We start from the raw sequence: 21,351 nt of genomic DNA, 5'->3' as shown, positions 1-21,351 counted from the left end.
CAAAAATTATGTGCTGGAATGTGCAGAAAATAAGTTTGTTATGCCCCCAGAAATGTGTTCTTTGTGTTCTCTTTATCTCGCTATCGTAGCTTAGAGCGGTGTGTGTATTTTCGTAACCATGACAACACGAGAGCAGTTTACGCTGAGAGTCAGGAAGTGAATCTACTGTGTGACTCGGGATATTAGCGTGTGGGCTCATTCAACCGCCAGCTCCGCCGTTACAGGATTAATCCTTTTCTCTTCGCTAAGGCATAGTCTGTGAGTATAATTCATTTTGTACAATTAAGCGGTGAAGCGTTTTGAACCGTTGTCTGTTATTCGGTTAGCTTATTGTGTCTCATATAAGCTATGCGGCTAGGCTGTCAAGCTGTGATAATTAGCCAGATGCTTTGAGCTTATTGCATCTATAATACATTTCATATATTTCATTGTATTGTGTTTACAGTATATTTCATTGTATTGTGTTTACAGTTTCACAAAAAAGTGCCCAGTAAAAACTTCTGGAATCCAATCGTCTGAGTCCTGGAGATTTTCTTGGGAGTGTTTAAGCTGAATGGAAACTTAGCCCATTACAGTGAAAAGACTGCAACGCAGCTAATAGGGATACGAGGATCGCCGCTGTACGGAGCTACTCATTATCGAGAGATAAGCAGCCTCCAATATAGCCTCGGAAAACTTCGCCGCAGCCCACATCTCCCGATACCGGAGACCCAACGGCACGCAATGTCACAACGTAGCAATGCTGACAAAGGAATTGGAGACAGCCAGTCAGAATGTGCGCGCTCAGGGAGCAGTCGCTCATCCGGCACGTCGTCTGGCTCAAAAATTAGCATAGCCATCGCCATGGCAAAAGCAAAGGCTGAAGCCGCGCAAGCTAGAGCGGCACATTCAAAGAAGGAAATCGAGCTTAAAGTGGAGCAAGCACGTATTCAAGCCAGCCTCGACGCACTAATCGATGAAAAAGAAAGGGATGCCGCCGTTGCTGAGGCGAACTCCCTAGTAGCTGGTCTGCAGGATATGGGTCTCGAAGTACGCAGCGAAGTTAACAGCCTGGTCCGCCAGTCTGTCAAAGACCAGCGCGTAGCCGCCTTTGTCTCCGAACAGGCCAGCCTGAGCGCCAAGGGTCTATCGGCTACAGAAAATAACCTTCCCCCTTCTCAGCCAGTCACTCACCCGCATAACGCGGCTCAGACCCAAGCTGCCGCTCCTGCTGCTATTACGCCACACCAAGCTCTTCAGGGCCCTTGGAGAAGCGACGCACCAACACGACAGAGCTCCAAGTCACCCTTCTACCCCCCTCCAACTCAACTCCTACAGCAGAACCCCAAACGAGATTCTACGTTTCCCACGCATCTGCCCGTCCACGGGACACTCTACGGAGGTGATTACGACCATTCTACAACCACTGACCTCATCAAATATCTCGCTCGTAACCACTTGGTGACTTCAGGTCTCACCGCATATGACGACCAGCCAATAAACTATTGGGCCTGGAAAACATCATTCCAGAACGCCATTGCCAATCTAGACCTGTCTGCTGCAGAAGAACTCGACCTCCTAACCAGACACCTGGGAAAGGAGTCAACAGAGCAGGTAAGAAGAATAAAAACGGTCAACATCAGGAATCCAAGTATTGGACTGTGCTCAGCATGGGGGCGCCTCGACGAACTATATGGCTCCCCAGAAGCCGTCGAACAAGCTCTGTTCAGCAAACTAGAAAGCTTCCCAAAGCTCACGACAAAAGATCCACGGAGACTCCGGGATCTAGCCGACCTGTTGTCAGAGCTACAAGCCGCTAAAGAAGATGGCTACCTCGCGGGCATGTCGTACTTGGATACCTCCAGAGGAATTAAGCCCATCATCGAGAAACTTCCATACAGCATACAAGAAAAGTGGCTATACCACGGGACGAGATACAAACAAGAACATTTCGTCAGCTTCCCACCTTTCTCCGTGTTGGTGAACTTCATCCGCACCGAGGCGAAAGCACGTACGGACCCAAGTTTCAACCTCTTCACGCCAAGCCCCCCAACCGAGAGAATGAATAAATGGGAGAGGCCCACGAAGACGTCCGTTCACACCCACAAAACACAAGTCTCAGGCACTGCCAAGTTCAAGTCTAAGGAAAGCAGGGAACGTATTGACCCGAATTCCCCCTGCACAAAAAACCCCATCCTCTGAGGAAATGCAGAGGTTTCCGCGAGAAGAGCTTAGACGATCGCAAACAACTTCTGAAAGAACACTACGTCTGCTTTCGCTGTTGCTCGTCAACAGAACACTTTGCAAAGAACTGCACAGCCAAGATAACATGCACCGAGTGTGGTAGCGCTGCCCACGTGACAGCTCTCCACCCTCACCCACCTACCTGGAAATCTAAATCGTTCCCCTCCATCTCAGAGGATAGCGGGGAGGAGGACAAAGCTGATAACCAGGAGGTCAACGCAACGTGCACACAGGTATGTGGGGAAGGTCTGAGTGCTAGAGCGTGTGCTAAGATCTGTCTCGTCAGGGTGTTCCCAAATGGACGAAGAGAGGAAGCCAAGAGAATGTACGCTATATTGGATGAGCAGAGTAATCGCTCCCTCGCGCGGTCAGAGTTCTTCGAAGCCTTCAAGATCTCTGGGCGCTCGTACTCATACACACTAAAGACCTGCGCGGGACGTACGGAGACATCAGGAAGGAGAGCCAGCGGCTACACCGTAGAGCCGTTGGACGAGAAACTGAGTATCTCTCTGCCTACACTCCTCGAGTGTAACCAAATTCCCAACGTCCGCGCGGAGATTCCCACCCCCGGTGCGGCCTATCATCATACCCACCTAAAACGCATCGCTGACAAGATACCACCTCCGGACCCAGACGCCAGCATTCTTCTCTTACTGGGCAGAGATATCTTACGGGTCCACAAGGTCCGAGAGCAAATAAGCGGCCCAGGAGATGCTCCCTTCGCCCAAAGGCTTGACCTGGGATGGGTCATCGTCGGAGACGTGTGCCTCGGAGGTGCTCACAGACCACCGGAGGTGAGAAGCTACAAAACGGCCGTTCTAGGGAATGGTCGTACAAGCCATCTCCAGCCATGTAACAACCAGATCAAAGTGACAGAGGTGTTTGAACAAGCACGTGACTATCAACAACATCCAGCGCGAACCCCGACGACGCTAATCGGAGACGATTTGGGGCAAACCGTCTTCGCTCGCACTCCCAACGACCACAAACTTGCTCCATCCAGGGAAGATTTGGAGTTTCTAAGGATAATGGAAGCCGAGTGTTGCCAAGACAGCTCCAACAGTTGGGTCGCACCTTTGCCGTTTAGGTCACCGAGGCAGCGACTCCCTAACAACAGGAAACAGGCTCTCGAACGCCTCGTCTCACTTCGGCGCTCACTGGAAAAACGACCACGGATGAAAGCCGACTTCCTAGAGTTTATGGAGAAGACGCTCAAGAAGGCGCACGCAGAAGCTGCCCCTCCCTTGCAACCCGGTCAGGAGCGTTGGTACTTGCCCCTGTTCGGCGTGTACCACCCCCGGAAGCCGGACAAGATCCGCGTGGTCTTCGACAGCAGTGCATCCTATGAGGGAGTATCGCTCAACGATGTCTTACTCAGTGGTCCCGATCTTAATAACAGCCTACTAGGTGTTCTTATGAGGTTTAGGAAGGAACAGGTTGCGATCACCGCCGACATCGAGCACATGTTCCACTGCTTCATCGTGAAAGAAGACCACCGGGATTTTCTCCGCTTCCTGTGGTATAGAGACAATGACCCTACCTCTGACGTCGTGGATTACAGGATGCGGGTGCATCTCTTTGGTAACAGCCCCTCGCCTGCCGTCGCAGTGTATTGCCTGCGGCGGGCGGCTAAGGCAGCAGAGGCCGACTACGGCAGCGATGCTAGGAGATTCGTCGACCGCGATTTCTACGTCGACGATGCCTTAAAGTCTTTCAGTACAGAGGAAGAAGGCATTGCAGTTCTCCAGCGAGCGCAGAAGATGCTCGCGGCTTCCAACCTCAGGCTGCACAAGGTTGCATCAAATCGTTCTGCGGTCATCAGAGCATTCCCCTCCCAGGATCGCTCTCAGGATTTCAATGGCCTGGATCTCTCCATCGATGATCTGCCTATCCAGCGTAGCCTGGGACTGTTCTGGAACATGCGCACGGACACTTTCACGTTCCAGATCGAGATCGATCAGAAGCTGTTCACCCGCAGAGGGGTACTCTCGACCGTGAACAGTCTATACGACCCTCTAGGGTTTCTAGCACCCATCACAGTTGATGGAAGACGGATCCTAAGAGAACTCACCTTGCAAGCGGAAGATTGGGACGCACCCCTTCCCAAAGACATGGAGACCGAGTGGACTAGATGGAAACAGTCTCTTCAAGACCTGGAGGGGCTCCAAATACCACGGCCTTATACGTCCCTCTCCACCACAGGCGCCCTAAGGAGAGAACTCTGCGTCTTCGCCAACGCATCGGTCAGAGCAATAGCGGCCGTAGCCTACATCAGGGTAACTGGCAAGCAGGGACAAACTGAGATTGGGTTTGTCTTTGGGAAATCGAAGTTGGCTCCCCAACCTAGCCTAACTGTCCCTAGACTTGAACTTTGTGCTGCTGTGCTCGCCGTCGAGATCGCAGAGATGATAGTCGCAGAGATGGACACAACGTACGACAACATCACCTACTACACAGACAGTAAGGTCGTACTGGGATACATCCATAACCAGTCAAGGAGATTATATGTCTACGTACACAATAGGGTCCAACGTATCCTTCAGTCACCCTGTCCCGGCCAGTGGAAGTACGTTCCAACGCATCTTAACCCAGCTGACGTTGGGTCAAGAGCTGTAGCATCAGCCCTGCTCAGCAGTACACCATGGCTCAAAGGACCAGCCTTTCTTTGCGACGCATCAGGGCATCCATCCGAGCTTCAAGAGACGTACGATCTTGTCGACCCCGACATCGACGCCGAAGTGCGTCCACAGGTGACGACGAAACTCACCCATGTCGCTAAAGGCGTGGTACGCCCTCAACGCTTTGAACGCTTCTCCAAGTTCAGCACACTCCATGCAGCCATCGCACATTTGATCCACGTAGCTAGCTCCTTCGCTCGCTCGACGCAGGGCGAATGTCGAGGCTGGCACATCTGTCGTCCTACAGAAGAGGAGCTGCTGAAAGCCAAAGTGTGCATCGTAAAGAGTGTCCAGGGTGAGTGCTACGCGGAAGAGCTCAAGTGTATCGGCTCTGGAGTCGACATACCATCTTCCAGCAGCTTGTGGAGATTGCATCCCATTATGGACCAGGATCGACTACTCAGGGTAGGAGGTCGGATCGAGCAGTCAGGCTTAGGCATGAACGAGACTCATCCCATCATCATTCCTGGCCGGCATCACCTCGCAACTCTGCTTGTGTCCCACTATCACGAAGCAGTAAAACACCAGGGGAGACATCTTACTGAGGGTGCCGTTCGGGCCGCAGGTTTTTGGCTCGTGGGAGCCAAACGCTGTATCAGCAGTCTGCTCTACGGATGCATCACTTGTAAGAAGCTGCGAGGGAAGGCCGAACATCAACGGATGGCAGCCCTGCCGGCAGAACGGTTACAAGTAGCACCTCCCTTCACCTACATAGGTGTCGATGTCTTTGGACCGTGGGGCATCGTTTCACACCGCACAAGAGAAGGAGTTTCGAACTCCAAGTGATGGGCGGTGATGTTCTCGTGTATGTGTTCCAGGGCAGTGCACATTGAGGTGATCGAAGCCATGAGTGCCAGCAGCTTTATTAACGCCTTGAGGAGATTCTTTGCGGTCAGGGGCCCCGCGAAGCAGATACGCTCGGACTGCGGAACTAACTTCGTCGGCGCTTCCCGTGAGCTGGGGATGGACAAGGAAAACTCAGGGTTCGACAGGGTGGAGAAGTACCTCAGTAAACAGAGCTGCACCTGGGTGTTTAACCCACCCCATGCATCCCATATGGGTGGCGCATGGGAGAGGATGATCGGCATTGCCCGCCGTATCTTGGACTGCATGCTGCTTGAACAGAGAAAGTCTCGCCTGACGCACGAGGTTCTGACCACGCTTATGGCCGAGGTAGCAGCAATTATGAACGCAAGGCCGATCATTCCAGTGTCATCCGACCCCGAGTCGCCCTGCATCCTCACACCAGCCATGCTCCTGACTCTCAAAACAGGCTCCGCGCCTCCTTTGCCGTCAGGCAAGTTCGAGGAAGCAGATCTCTTCAGGGAGGAGTGGAAACAAGTTCAGGGCCTGGCAGACATGTTTTGGAACAGATGGAGGCGTGAATACCTCAAAACACTGCAACTTCGACACAAGTGGCAAGGGAAACAGCCGAATCTTCAAGAAGGGGACGTAGTTCTCTTAAAGGACGATCGGGCAGAGAGAAATGAGTGGCCCATGGGCATCATCACGAAAGCCTTTCCAGGGAAGGACGGTCTGGTCCGGAGAGTCGAAGTGGAGGTCGTTAAAGATGGAAATAGAAGAGGATTCTCTCGTCCCATTACAGAAGTAGTTCTGCTTCTTTCTCCAAAGTCTGACTCTGCCAATTGATGTGGGCTCTTAAAGACCCCAAGCGGGGAGTGTTATGCCCCCAGAAATGTGTTCTTTGTGTTCTCTTTATCTCGCTATCGTAGCTTAGAGCGGTGTGTGTATTTTCGTAACCATGACAACACGAGAGCAGTTTACGCTGAGAGTCAGGAAGTGAATCTACTGTGTGACTCGGGATATTAGCGTGTGGGCTCATTCAACCGCCAGCTCCGCCGTTACAGGATTAATCCTTTTCTCTTCGCTAAGGCATAGTCTGTGAGTATAATTCATTTTGTACAATTAAGCGGTGAAGCGTTTTGAACCGTTGTCTGTTATTCGGTTAGCTTATTGTGTCTCATATAAGCTATGCGGCTAGGCTGTCAAGCTGTGATAATTAGCCAGATGCTTTGAGCTTATTGCATCTATAATACATTTCATATATTTCATTGTATTGTGTTTACAGTATATTTCATTGTATTGTGTTTACAGTTTCGCATAAAAGTGCCCAGTAAAAACTTCTGGAATCCAATCGTCTGAGTCCTGGAGATTTTCTTGGGAGTGTTTAAGCTGAATGGAAACTTAGCCCATTACAAAGTTTAAATGTTAAACAAATTTCTTCCAGTCAGAGAATGTTGCATATAATTAAATTTTTTCTTGATGCATAAAGTTAAAAGATTAAAACTAATAAAACAAGTTTTAAAAAGAGACTTTTCCATTGGATTACATTTTGTATAATGGATTATGTAGAAAAAGTAGAATTGGGCTGAAAGATCTCTCGCTTTATCACCTTTTCAGGTTGTAAATTGCGTTTTTAAAAAGTAACTAAGTAACTAATTACTTTTGAAAATAAGTAATCAGTAAAGTAACGGGATTAATTTTTTGGGGAAGTAATCGGTAATTAGTTACTGATTACTTTTTTCAAGTAACTTGACCAACACTGATGGCCACAACACCTCACTCTTGGAGCACATGTATCGCAAACCACGTCTCAGCTGTTTGTGGAGGTAAAATAAGTATTTCGCCGTAGGCTATGAAAGGCGGAAGAGGAAGTAGTTCCTTTGAATGTAGACAATCCGAATGTTATAGTTTCTTTCCACTCTGTTCCTGTTAATGATAAACTACAATTTTTTTCTAAATTACTAAAATATCGATATTTTAATGTGAGAATCGATTCTAGAACATAGATGATTGGTATCGGAGGAATCGATATTTCAGGATCGATCCACACATCGCTAACGACAACTGTAATGCTAATTTGGGAAGAAAACCTGTTTGGTGCAGCTTGTGTTGCAAACTCATTTATAAACCTTGAGAATTTATAAAAAATGAAACACTTTAATAATTCTAAACCTTAGCATCTTCACAGATGACATTATGCTGCACCAGTGAATTCATCCATACTAAACTTTGTAACAAAAAATGAATGAATAAGTACTTTGTAATGATGGCAACCTCTGGAACTTAGTAGTTTGTGCTACACAACAATGAAATGGTAATGAGACTATAAAATATAAATAATACATATTACAAACAAATCTACACAACAACAAAATATACAATGAATGTTTACTGAAAATAAACCAGGGAAATTCTTCCAGAAAGGTAAACAATGTAATGTAAAGCCAAGATGACAAAATTCTGCCTTAAATAAAAGTGTCCAGTATTTAGTGTATTTACGATTGTGTTTTGTATTCCACATCTCTTGATATTTTACTTTGAGATAGAGAGAGTTTCTATTCTAATTTAAACATATTTTCACTGCTGTGTTCACACAGTGTTCTCTAAAATACTTTCTCCTTTTCAGTGTTAAACCATTTGAGAATTGATGACCTGAATTTAGCTTAACAGGGACTGCATGTAGCGCTGTAAGAAAAAAGAGATGAAGGTCATTCTTTGTTTTGTTTTCTTTCATTTATCGTTGATCAATGAAATTGCTGGAGATATGTTTACATAAGTCTAAGCTTCTACCCTTTAAGTGGACTTTTATAAGTTACTTACAAGCGCTGTCTCATTGTGCCTGCAGAATGATTTTAGTAACCACAGCCACCAACAGAGAAGATTTAGTTGGAGCTTCCACTCTACACTGGCCATGTTATGACTCGGTGATGTAGTTGAGAAGACAGTGCATTCTCATGGACAAAGCTGAGAACAAACAGGATAGCAAAAGGGACTATCCGTGTTGCATATATCTGAGATGCCCACGTCCCTCTCCGTACGGTAGGATGAAGCAGGCCTGAAGGGGGGTGATTTATTGAGTGTGTGCAGGGGCCTGACAGGTATGGCTCTCATTAGACAGACAGAGTTTTAATTAGTGGGAACACAGCAGTGATGCAGGTGTTTACATTTGTGTAGAAAACTATGCCAAGAGCACAGGGGCTCACACAGCTCTCTCAAATATAGAACAGCATGAGTGAGATGCTCTTATAACCTCAGAGGGCTTAAACTGAGCAATATTAGTAAGTGTAAAAAAAGAAAAGAAAATAATAATGGAAAAGTAAGACAAAAAAAAAAAGAACAGCCAGATTGGGAAATAAGAAGACAAGTTCGGTCTTGCTGATTGCTTGTGATAGCAAGCAATCAACAAGATATCAATTCTGCTCTTACAGTACATGCACAGGGAAAAATTGCTCTCACCATTCTTCCTGTGTGTTTAGAGTCTGTCTCCCGTAGAGGTGGTCGCCAACTGTCTCTTTTGATCAAAATCAGAATTTAGCCTTGCTTTACATAAATATTTTTCTGGAAGAAAATGTAGCAACTGTGCCATCCAAACTGGGTACACAGCTCCATACAAGCAAGGAAATATTGATCCCTATTACACAAAGCACATTTAAAGTTATCTAATTAATGTTCCCCAGCGTCAGTATAGTCCCATCTTGCAGTACATTACCAAATCAACCAAAACCCTGTTCTAAAAAAGAATGTTTCGCTTCACCATTGTCATAAACTGTGATCATAAAGTTTAACTGTGTCTCCATTTCTCACTTGTACTGTGAGCCATGCTCTGGTGAGGATGTGGATGTGTGTATTCAGTATAAGCTGCAATGAGCTGTATAGCAAACCTCCAGGCTCAGAGCTAGTTCTAAACTCCCAGAGGATAGTTATGTGCACGGCAGAACCAAAGAATATACAGATTATATCTATTTTTGTTTTCTTTTTGACTCTGCTTTTATTTGTCAGCATCGACAAACATTTCACTAGAAACATTTTTAAAAGCTTCATTATTCTCATTTGTGAGATTCTAATATATCCTTTCTAATTTCTCCATATTTTGAAATGCATGCATGTATTTCTGGAGATAAGCAGACAAGCTATCCTGGCGCATTATTTTATTAAATGTGTTTTGCCTTGTTGTTTTGCTTTTTCCATGCTATAGTCTGTGAACAGTCCAATTAACCTGAGTGTAAAGTGGAGTAAATACTTGCATCTGCCACTTTACACTGCCACATCTCTAACACACTAAGAAGGAAATAAACTGGATCCTAGTGTTTGAAGAGGAATGTAGTGCCTGGGTGCTATATTTGATGGGAGCAAAAGACAAAAAAGTACAAAAAAAATGCCCTTGCAGACCACAGATTGTAAATTTTAGGATTGAAAATGGTCTTCATCGGCTATTTATACCCAAAGCCCCTGTAATGTAAATAATTTTTGCTTAAGAAAGTTGGATGATTATGTCTGCCTGCTTTCTCACTATCATCATATCTGTGCACCATTAGCCCATGCCTCATTGGATACTGTCACTCTGAGGCTTTAAAATGACTTGTCGTGTTTGATTTTAAGATTAATGACTGACTGGCGCTGGAAGCTGAATTATATTGATCTCTGGTTAGATGCCATACCTAGTATCCATGGCAGCAGACCTGAATACTGTGAAGTTGCATATCAATCTGAAAGGTCAGAAACTGCATTTGTCATCAGTAGTCACTTCAGAATTCTACATAGTGCTTGAAAAAAAAATACCAAGACCAAGTCTTAATTTCATATTTAAAAAAACCCCCAAAACATATTAAAAGCTTGCATTCTATCTCATTGATGCTAAATATCAAAAGATCTGCTTGTCAAACAATACCTCTTTTTTATTTAGAGAGCACTGTGATTCAGAACGCATCTATCAGCTCTGTGTGTGTTGGGTGGATTTGTCTGTATCATGTAAGATTAAAAAGCAAGATTAGAAAAACAGTCACCAAATGAACATCATTTATCATGTATTTCTGGTGACAATGAAGCGTCAAAAACTGTCTCTGAAGATCAGTGATATAAATGCCCATCAATCATAACAAAAAAGGAAAAAGACTTGGATATAATAAGGCATACTGTAATGAGAAATGAAAGCAGGTCAGGCCTTTGGCTGACTGTTAGTGAGCCTTTATGGTCAGCATTAGCTGCAGTGCTGGAACAGCTCCTAAAGGCCATTAGTGCTTAATAATGACTACGTTATTACTTGTGTACTGTATTATTCATGACTTCCTCATTAGACGAGCAATTCTTAACCGAGAAGATCACATTTTTGTCCACGTTTGCTTAATTGTGAGTATGCTATGCTATGCTATGAAGAAGAATTGGATACAGCTGGTAGAACAACTGTTTACCCTAAATGGTATGTTTCCTATGTGGGCTAACTATAGCCCATGAGAATATGAAAGTATGAGATCTTACACTGGAGTTTTTCAGAAACAATCTCTGCAGTGGAGAGAAAGAAAAAGAAGTGTGTCTACAAATATGCCCAAAGCTTATACCTTAATTTTGGAGAGAAGCATTGGCGATCATAATGTGGTCTTAGACCTTACACTTAAAAAAAAATACATTGCTATGTTAATATAGTGTTTTTCTGTATCTGACAGGTTAATCAGATCATTAAAAGACTTGTATTATAGTTGTCTATTATACTATATACATTATGCTGTGTACTACTTAAGGTATCCTTTCAAGAAATAGTAAGAATTATATAATTATTGTATTGCCTGGTCACATCGATACTATGTACTCCAGTATTTGACAGATTAAATCTTCATCTCAGAACAACAATAAGCCGTAGTAATTATTAAGTAGTACATGATATAGTAAGTAAAATGCTACATGTGTCTAATAAGTCTAAGGAATTTTGGGGAGGCTTCTATAAGTTATGATAGTATGCATGCTACTATATATAATTCATTAAAAATAAATTTATTAGAGAAAGATAATTATCTTGTTCAGGTGAATACTCATAACATAATATGAATTTGATAATAATAGAGAATAATAGAAATTTTCCTGCATTTATGAAATTGCAACTTTTCATACAGTTTAAGGAACTTTAGATGTATCACACTTCCATTTATCTTCTATGTTTTTATATGTGCTGCATAGTGCACATTAGTGTGTAAATAAGAAACTGTACATTTTACATTTTTGATCACTGGAAATACTTCTTAGAACCCAATCTATCGCTAAAGTCTCCCCCTTTGATATATCTACATGATGTTTAAGCGGTAGTTACTACTACTTTAAATATTATTATGAAAACAAATTTGCACAGCTGGCCACCAATTTGACTCCATGTTCAGCAGTTATATTTACCTCAGTGACCACAGTGAAGACTAAAAACTGAGCTAAAAGAGAATGTTTTCTTTTTTTTAATTTACATTTGCCAGGTGGCTAGAAACACAAGATTCAAATTAATTATCGTTTTGCTCTGTAACTGCAGGATGTGAAAATAAGCAACTGTTTTCTAACAAGTTGCCATAGCAACTTGAAAGGTGATGAATGCGTCGTTCACAAATTGCTTCTGCTGCCCTGAAGCATTTAAAGGCATGCAATATGCCCAAATGTTTTTGTTTTTTTTTAAATATACTGAATAGGGGCAAGTCAACAGTGCAGTGATATGTTTATTGAAACTAAGTCATTAGCAGAACTAAAAAAAGGCTCAAAATGGGGAAAGAATAGTTAACCTAAGAAGAAGAAGCAGTAATTTTGATCTACAGATATTACAGGGCTATGAGCAATGAGGTCATGTTTTGTTCCTCCTTCTTTAGCAAAGGTGTCTTAGAAACAGAAATTGTGTAGGAAATAGTTGTTTCTAGATATACTGCCTAGGCTCTCTTGTATGAGTACAAAGACACGGGCAAGGTTAAGAACTGGAAATGCAGGGGTCAGCTTCGGAAGCCGAGAGCATTGGAAGACAGACACATCAAGCTGACTTTCCTTTGAATTTGGAAGATTTCCAGCAGTGCCGTCACCTTAGAACTGGCAGAAATCAGTGGGATGCCAGTACGCCCTACAGTCTACAACCAGGAGAACCCTTGTCAGAAGTGCCTCTATGGAACACTTGCAGCCAAAAAGCCATTCATCCAGTGTGAAAGAAAGGCAAACAGCTCACCTATGCACAAAAACAGAAGAGCAGTGTGCAGATAAATGAGAGCAGGTGCTGAATTAAAACTTGAAACATTTAACTCTAACAGAAGATGGGTTGTCTGCCAAAGTCGTAGGGAACCATAATGAGTATCCGTATGCCACAGTAAAGCTTGGTGGACATATAATGGGATTGTACACCACTTATTTTTTATACATTGTGAGCTTTTCATGTGCAACTGTTTACACTGCTGAGTCGGGAGGTGTTCATGTAGCATTCTGTCAGAGAAAAGTGCGGTCCTCGTGTGGATAGCTTGGTACGCATTTATAAGTAAGTATCGTAATGCAGACCTATTTTGTTTAGTGTGAAATCTTGGTGAGGGTGAGGGTAGGGACGTAGATCGACCGGTAAATTGAGAGCTTCGCTTTTACACTCAGCTCCCTCTTCACCACGACGGACCGGTGCAGCGTCTGCATTACTGCAGCTGCAGCCCCAATCCGTCTGTCGATCTCCGGCTCCCTTCTCCCATCACTCGCGAACAAGACCCCGAGATACTTGAACTCCTCCACTTGGGGCAGGAACTCATCCCCGACCCGGAGTGGGCACTCCACCCTTTTCCGGCTGAGAACCATGGCCTCAGATTTGGAGGTGCTGATCCTCATTCCCGCTGCTTCACACTCGGCTGCAAACCGTTCCAGTGCGAGCTGGAGGCCCTCACCCGATGAAGCCAACAGAACCACATCATCCGCAAAAATCAGAGATGAGATTCTGAGGCCACCAAAGCGAAAGCCCTCCGCCACTTGGCTGCGCCTAGGGAGCTGGAGATCGACAGACGGATTGGGACTGCAGCTGCAGTAATGCAGACGCTGCACCGGTCCGTCGTGGTGAAGAGGGAGCTGAGTGTAAAAGCGAAGCTCTCAATTTACCGGTCGATCTACGTCCCTACCCTCACCTATGGCCACGAGCTGTGGGTAGTGACCGAAAGAACGAGATTGCGGATACAAGCGGCAGAAATGAGCTTCCTCCGAAGGGTGGCTGACCTCTCCCTTACAGATAGGGTGAGAAGTTCGGCCATCCGGGAGGGGCTCAGAGTAGAGCAGCTGCTGCTCCACATCGAAAGGAGCCAGCTGAGGTGGTTCGGGCATCTGACAAGGATGCCCCCTGGGCGCCTCCTGGGTGAGGTGTTCCAGGCTTGTCCCACCGGGAGGAGGCCTCGGGGCAGACCCAGGACACGCTGGAGAGATTATATCTCTCGGCTGGCCTGGGAACGCCTTGGTATTCCCCCGGATAAGCTGGAGGAGGTGGCTGGGGAGAGGGAGGTCTGGGCCTCTTTGCTTAGGCTGCTACCCCCGCGACCCGGCCTCGGATAAAGCGGATGAAGATGGATGGATGGATGAAATCTTGGTGCAGCTGATTTAGTATAGAGAGAATTCTCATGGTGCATTGCTGAGTCCAGAACATCAGCCAAGCCACAGAAGCATAGTAGGGAACAGTGTGTAATATCCTGTCTACTACTGAAAGGATGGCTAGCTGATGATGCTTGTGAACCAAGGAGCAAACATTTAAGAATAAAATACATTGTAAGGGGGGGGTGGGGGGGATGAAGATTCCATGTTCTTAGCCAAAAAAAACCCACTAGCTTCAATGCCTTCAAGTGATTAATGTAGTTTACATAAAAATAGTCAAGCAACAGACAGATATACAGAGCGAATTCCTGTCTACACTGGATAGTACCATCTTGAAAATATAGCATTTGGCTGATTGCTGTTAAATTCTTTATGCACAATCATAACCCCCAAACATGTTTAGAAAACCATAAAAGAACAGTCTTCAGTGACAAGAAGGAGGCGGCTGCAATACATGGTTTAGTCCCCATGACTGACTTCCACTTCAAAAATATTAAGTCAGTCTGTGATTATTTGAAGAGACACAAAATGTTTTGAACACCACAGCACATAATGTTTTTTGTATTCACTATCCACAATTGGAATTGGAGTTTGGAAAAACTGCTGTAATTTTTCATCTCGCAAAAGGTTAAGTTATAAAAAGAGGCCATAACAAGAAGAAGATAATGCATTAATGTGTACAACGTATCATATTCAGCAATATGTGGTTAACGAGACAATTTAGCCTGGCAGACTTTAAAGCTCAGGTAAAGTAGTCAGCACTGATTTTTTTTGGTGCATGCTTTTTCTGGATTTGTGCCTACTAAGCTTTAACACAACTACATCATGTTTAGCAATTTTTTGAAATGGCAGTCAAGAATATGGATTTTTCTCAAAAGCATGTTCTGAAGTGTTTTTACGCTGCTTGATTGGTATACTGATTGCTTCTACTGTGCTAAAAATTACACCGCTTACACCAGCTACAATATTTGAAGTTGATTACAGTTTGGTTTGTTTGCTTCTGTTTTCTGTGCTCTAAAGGCATACTTGTGTAGCAATTTTACAACACCACAATGGTTTTCCTACAGTACAAAAACATGATGCTGTTGAATTCTCTATGCTATGATACTGCTTTCTCAGTAGTACTTACATTACTTACATTTGGTGTATGGATGTTTAAAGAGATTGTACTTGTAAGTTTAGAGTGCTTTAACAAGATAAACACTCTATAAGAATTATAGAGAGTCCTCAAGTGGAGGTTTTGGCTGAATGATTTATGCTAAAGAATAACTAGAAATGCTTATTATGCACCATGGCTGAGCTGCTGTAAAATATTTCTAGAGTATGTTTGTTTGTTTTTTAAACAATGTCAGATATAGACATTCATGCCATGTTGCTATGATTTGGTGCTATACAAATAAAACTGAACTGAAATTGGATTGAATTGAATTAAGGCAGTAGAAAAAGCATATTTTTATGAGAGATCACTCGCCTCCAATTATTACCCTGCCGAGTGTCGAAGAGAACAAAAAACAAATTAAAAAAAAAACAAGCAACTAAACAAAAACTATTCTGGAATAGAATGAATAACACACATCACTGACAAATTAATAAAGTATATCAAAATGAAAAAATAATTGTAAAGCCAGGTTGTACTGACAAAAATGATACTTAACAAAGGTAAACAGTTTTTAAAGGTGAAATATGAAGGTAAAATCTGATAGGTTCGTAGCATAAACCTATTCGCTGGAACGTTCAAGACAATTCTACTACACAGCAAAAGCAAGACTCAAGTAGGCAAAGTACTTTGTGTTACTCATGCATGAGGGAGACCCAACTGGAGCCAAGTGTCGTTCTGCCCACTTGACCTCCGTCAGACTCTCAGCCAGGTTCCCTGTAGCGCTCCTTTTATTGTGGTTACATGAATATGCATAGGTTCATTAACATATGACGTCTTACATAGGTATACATATGAACCAAGAGTACCTTGTCTGTGTGTTGTGTAGGTATGTGTGTGTGTGTGTGTAGATGTGTGTGTGTGTGTGTGTGTTCAAGATGTGAACCTGTGAAGACTGCCCAAAGCTGGTGCCAGGAGTCTAGCGGTCCATCTAAACAAAGGGCTCTTAAACTCAAACAGATATACGTGTGTTTGCTATACCATATATCAGCAAGAGAAGATACAACCTCTCCTAGGAGGTGTGTGATCTATGCCAGAACACTCTGAAGAGGAGTGAACGCACTCCCCCCTTCATGCTACACAGAGTTGTTACAGACCTCCTAGGATGAGACATTCTTTCAATATGCAATCAAATACATAACTTCTAAGAATATATAAATATATATTTCTAAATGACAATCCAACAATATAAACCTGACAAAATCAATGTCAATGGTAGTCAAAAAACGCCAATTACACTGTTGACCCCAGAGGGTTAATTTTATCAGTAGGTACATGGCAGGTATCTTGGTAAATGGACAGTCTTAGATAGTAACAGACAACAATTTTCTCAAATGAAAGCCCAGTAAACTGTTCTGTCAGATTGAAGGATATAACAAACTAGCATTGGCCATTTAATGCTAGTAGGATTAATGCTGACATCTCAAATGCCAAAGGATGACATCAGTTATAGCCCATGTTGTCTTACAAACTGACGCTACATTGAAAAAAGTGTGAAGGACCTGACCAATTACCAAGGAACTGCACAAGGGCAGGGATAGCTCAGTAGGTACAGTGGTTGCCCCATGATCGGAAGGTCGGGGGTTCGACTCCACTGAACGGGTAACCCTGAGCAAGGTTCCGTCCCTACACACTGCTCCCCAGGCGCTGCATTGGTGGCTGCCCACTGCTTCACTGGGTGAATGCAGTGTTGCCAACTCCTCAGTAAGGAAAATCGCTATTGGTCGTCCTAAAAGTCGCTAGAAGTCGCTAAATGATGTCATCGCCTAATTTGCATAATTGGTCATGCTAATCTAATTGTAACCTATGTTGTTGGAGAGAGAAATAACATTGTGGAAGAGACATAAAGTGAGTAAAAAATGTCCTAAATGCATTTAGAGTTTATTTAGAACTACAAATTAAATTTCTTTTAGCAATTATTGTTTTTTTTAATGTCACAGTTCCAACCCTGCTCCTTTACCCGGGCTTGGACCGGCAAAAGTGACCCGAAATAGGCACTCTGGTGGAGTTACTTTGTGTGTGTGTGTTTATAAGTAATTATAAACCTTGTGATCCACAAAACAGCATAAGAGTAAAAGAGTAAAAGAAGAACTGACTGCGTTACAGCCAGTGTTGGGCAAGTTACTTTAAATTAGTAACTTAGTTACATTACTAGTTACTTCCATCAAAAGTAATTCAGTTACTTCAAGTTACTCGTTACTTTCAAAGTAACTAGTTACTAGGGAAAGTAACTTTGGTTTTACTCAGACTTCTCTTGTTAATGTGTTGTTAACTGGATACCCAGCAAGAGTGCCAGTCTTCTAGCTGGTTTACTTGCCACAAGTGCACTGTGCCACCTACCAAAGGAAAAAATAATGTGCATATTTCCACGAGAGAAATCCCATGCCTGGACCGTCGTTGACCGCCGCCATGATTCTAGCCTATGTTACAGCGTCATGTGCGCTTTTTATGTCCAACACAAAAACTGCAGTCGTGGTGCTTTTGATTGTACTCAGAAATTCTGCCTTCTGAATAGGAAGATGTAGGTAACACCAGACTGTGGATGAGCTGCATACACGGCTGGACTGGGACAAAAAAATCAGCCCGGGCATTTTGATTAGAGACCGGCCCACCATTATAGCAAAAATCATAAAGCCTTTGAATGAAAACAAACACTGTTGTGACAGTGATGTATACTGTCTTGATGGTATATATGTATCAATCTATCAATCATTTATTGTAAGACTCAGATAATTATTTAATAAAAGCGAGACATTTGAAATGAGAATAAGAAAGAAGAGTATTTCTTTTTGCCCCCCTTTCCCTGTTAATGCCCTACCTGGCCCCCTGGCAACACTTTGCTAGCGCCGCCCCTGCACAGTTACCAGCTGTCAGCTACATAGAAAAGGATCCTGGTGTTATTTATCTCTCAGAAACAGTTGATAACTTCCCTTCAACTCATTCATGTCACCTAAAAGGTAAACCTGTTTCTCCATCACCTGTTCAGCTCTGATGATTCAGTAAGGACATCTCCTGGTTTCATCTTCATGTTTCCCACTCACCAGATATACAAACCGATATCATGACCAGCAGCTTTACAGCTGTGGCTCCAGCAAACATCAGCTGACACTAGAAAGTAATATTAAATAAATTCTAACAACAGCTGATCAAACGTGCTGCTGTTGTTTAACGCGACATCCGGTGGTTTCCTCTTTCTGGCGCAAAGTGGACGATAAATAAACAAGAGGGAAAAGCCGATCAGCTGATCATTGATCAGTTTCATGATCAAAGTAGCAACAGGAGAGGGAGGGGAGAGAATGAGAGAAGAAGAGGCAGCTGTGAAGCAAAGACAGAATAACTCCAGCTTTGTGTCTTTTTCATTGTAGCTGAGGTCCGGGACAAACTGTGTTCCTTTTCACCTAAATACGAAACGCGTAATAATTTCTCTGCATACGAGACGATTCCGTTTTTTAGGGAACGATTGGCAACTCTAATAATTAACCTATGAACAAAATAAAGTTCAACATCAGTAACATAGCACCCACCCAGCTGTATAGAAACCCCGTCATGCTAGCTAGCACGCACAACGAAAATAAACTCCACCTAAACTTGGTTTATATCTGACCCAGATAGACTGCAGGTCATAACTTCTTACCTGAAGTTCAGTTCACCTGACACTCGGCCGCTTCGGGTCTCTCCTCTTGCCTCCCCTCTTGCCTCCCCTTTCTCTCATCCACCTGCTGGCTTCCACCACTTGCTAATGTTACTGAATCTGTGGAAGCTCTGCGATAGCCACTGCAAGAAGTAACGAATAACGAGCCTATCTAAATCCCAGTAACGAGTAACGCGTTCCTGGTTTTGGCATAATAACTAGTTACCGTGCTCGTTACCACAATAATAACGTAGTTACTGTAACTGTTAGTCCCAACACTGGTTACAGCACCCGCTGCTTGTTGAGAGTAAAAGCAATACGCGCTTTCACGTCTTTTTTCACGACCCCTTAGCGACTTTTTTTTTAGAAAAAAAGTCGCTAAGGGGTCTGAAAACTCGCTAAATATAGCGACAAAGTCGCTAAGTTGGCAACACTGGGGTGAATGGGTTAATTGCAGAGGAGTAATTTTCCTACGGGGACTAACACATACACATTATTATTATTAAGCTTCAGTATCTTATCAAATGTGAAAACACAAAGTATGACCCTGGTGTGCATCAAGCTAACTTTACTTTTTAGATATAAGGAAGTCCGTTTTGTTAGTTAGAAGAAGGACGTGGCACTGGATGAACCCCTGGTTGGACCAGAGGTCTTTTACAGTGTATTACAACAGAATTCACCTATTCATGTGTTCGTATAGTACAGTATAGTTATATGAACAGTTATATGAACAGTGAAAGAAAAAGGGCTGAGAGAAGAAAATGAGTTTATGTAGGCTTAATTTACATGTTATAGAATTACTAATGTGCACTAGAAATAAAATCTGGCTTGTTAAAGCCAAACTGAAAAAAGGCTTGTTGGCGAAGAAATGCTGAAGCTGAAAATAAGATGCAGTACTACTAAAAAAAAGGTTGGGGTGGGCGGTTGTATCTAGGGTATAATCTGCTTTTTACAGGAATCCTACAGATTGTATACTTAAGTGAAAAAGCAACAGTGGTGTCCAAATGCTCATATATTTCACAAGAGCTAGGTAAAAACAAAAATGTGATAAGACATTGCTCCCTAGATGTAATACACATCTTTAAGGAGTAGTTTATTTTGAAAAGGGAGAACAGCATGACAGACAGCGAGCGTCAAACCAGTAGAGATATGAATCACCACCTCTGGTTAGAACTGTCCGAATAAAATTAGGGAGAAAATATGATGCAGAGATCTGTGAGTTGGACCTTTTGCCTTGAGTAAACGTGACAAGCTTTGTATCCAGGCAACTATATGGGTGCATAATTATGGGATCACACGGTTTCACATGATTTTTGCCAAATCTGTCAGGAGAATTGTAATTCAGATGTAACTATTTGGTCTGACCAGCCACCCATGGAACTGCCACCCAAAACAATGAATAAATACACAAGGAAATAATAATTAGCGTCACTGTTCAAAGAAGAAATCGGAAATGAGTTAGATTTTTTTGGACCATGAACTTGACCATGAACTTATCATTATTAGTTTATTTAACCTGACGAAACAAATACATAAATGGGGCCCTTTATAAGCCCCAACTTCAGGTTTGCTTTTTCTTCTTGGCAGTCTTTTCACTCTGACTTTTTCCTTCTGTGCTGACAGGTTCTTTTCAGTGTCAGAGCTTTTCAGTTTCAACTCTCTGTCACTGTTTTGGCATTGGTAAAAGGCTTGAGGGGCTGACAAGAGCATGGTTTCCGTAGAATCTGCATATAATTTGCATACTGCAGAGAGAGAACATCACTTTTCCTAGGCCACCGTCTGCCTAAAGCCTGGATGTATTAACACACACAAACTGATAGATTGATCTGATAACATCCAGCTCTAACAGGATGTCAGTGGGTTTTTTTGTCCTGTACAGAGTGAAAGCTGTTGGCAACTGTCTGACTTGATTGCAGATTTTTGCTGCCCGCTTTCCAGGTAAGCCCCCAAAAAGCCTAAGGCCTTGCAACTTTACTGGCATGAGGTCAGACAGTAAAAAAAAAACTCCAGAGAAAAGAAAAGAGTAGTATGTATGTATTTAGGATCATTATGTCATATTCTGGTATAGGGTAACGGACTATTTAAAAAAAAAATGTAAAAAAGATGGAAACCTAATGTTTAAATCATGACACCCAATGGTTTTACTTAAGTGGAAATTCCCCCAAAATAATGGGTGGGCAATTAATTTTCCCAAGGGACTACTTAAAAAACTGGTACTAGTTTAGAGGATGATGCCAATAAGCTGAACATGATTCTGCTCAGTATTAATTTATCTCTTTATAAGCTCATTGCTGCCACCCTCC

The sequence above is a fragment of the Rhamphochromis sp. 'chilingali' genome, assembly GCF_963969265.1.
Source record: "Rhamphochromis sp. 'chilingali' genome assembly, chromosome: 19".
Lineage (NCBI taxonomy): Eukaryota > Metazoa > Chordata > Actinopteri > Cichliformes > Cichlidae > Rhamphochromis > Rhamphochromis sp. 'chilingali'.
The sequence above is the reverse complement of the archived record's forward strand: the minus strand, read 5'-3'. Positions refer to the sequence as shown.